Below are 1,558 nucleotides of genomic sequence, written 5' to 3'. Positions count from 1 at the left end.
TTCCTTTTACCTGAAATGCAGCATCGGTCTTTTGCCGCCTTTGCAAAGCACACACGTCTTGGGTTACTAGCTCCGAGCCACCCCTCCCCACCGCCACCTAAGGTCTACATCTTGTCAAAAATCTTCGCTCACTTCTCACCTTCCACAAAACCAGCCCTTCTGCCGATGTGACATGGCAGAAAAGGGGACTTTTGTCATTCTCCTGTGACCGTTGAGCGGACACCCAGCACACACGCTCACTGACCAGCTTTCCAGCCCAACCAGTGATAAGCCAGGCCAGTCTCTCCTCAAGCAGCCGGCACCAGCCTGCACCCAGATTCTCAAAGTCACTCTGACTCACTTACACTACCGTCTCGTGTATTTGGTTATGCCCAGATGGCATTTCTCCCAGTCCTGCCTTAGGGAGAAATAGGGGTCAAAAGGACTGAGATATAAATATCCTTGAGTACATGAAGAAAGAAAACCAAAGCAATTATAATGCCACGAGCAGTTTTTCAAATACAGCCAAGTGTTTTGCTTTAAGACATTTAGGTTGACTACAGGAGTAAAGCCTTAGTACAGACTAGGCAAGGAGAATGCTTTTCTAGGAGTTCTTGGATTTGCATTTAATTTTATTTTAAATCAGCACCCCAAAAGTTAGATTTTCTGTTATGTAGACATGTGCCTTTCAGATATAAATAGTCCTTTGACATCTGTAAGTAAATCTACCTGGAAAATTCATAATAGTAGAGATAGAGTAAGTTTAATGTACACAACCTACTAAATTATCATGTGTTTGGGGGAAAATATTGAATAAGGCAGACTAAAAAATTAGTTCCCCAAGCACTCTCAATCATTTTAGAACAACTTGCTCAAAACTGAAATTACAGTTTTTCGTACAATGGGCATTTAAATGTCTGGTCAGAGAAAAATCTGGAGGAGTTTTTGAATATTTTGACTTAGTTTGTGCCTTTAGGCAGACTTCCTCAATCTGCATCAAATGTAACGTGTCTTTACCTGGCTCACAGTGCCTCTTAAATTATTCACTTACCGTGAATTTGCATCAGGAGGCGTCTGCCACCCCCTTCTCCCTCCGAGGACCCTCCCGGGGCATCATTGGAGGTTTTCAGGAAACGGTTTGTTTTTTTTCCTGGTGAAAGAGCATGGCTTGCACTGGTTACCTCCTTGGGGTTTACAGGAACATACCCTGGCCCTATCAGGCTACACACTGGCATGTCAGAGAGAAAAGGGAAGGCATAAAACCTAGAAAAGTTTGAGAAAGCGCCTTTAAATACTTGATGCATACCTGTGAAAAAAACAGAGTAGAGCCTATCTGTGGCAACTGTTCAAAATCGGAGACACAAAAAAAGACGTTAGTAGACAACCAACTTCATTTAAATGTTAGAAGCAGCAGCTTTGTTTGCAGCTCTAATCCCATGCTGGTGGATGCTAATTCTGTAACATTATACAGTTGCCTTTTTTTTTTTTTTTTTTTTTTTGGGTACAAAGGTAGAAGGGGGGGGGTTTCTTTTTGTGTTTTTCAGTGCAAAGTGATTCTGATCAGAAAGGACCAAGGTTT

The sequence above is a fragment of the Martes martes genome, assembly GCF_963455335.1.
Source record: "Martes martes genome assembly, chromosome: 10".
Lineage (NCBI taxonomy): Eukaryota > Metazoa > Chordata > Mammalia > Carnivora > Mustelidae > Martes > Martes martes.
The sequence above is the reverse complement of the archived record's forward strand: the minus strand, read 5'-3'. Positions refer to the sequence as shown.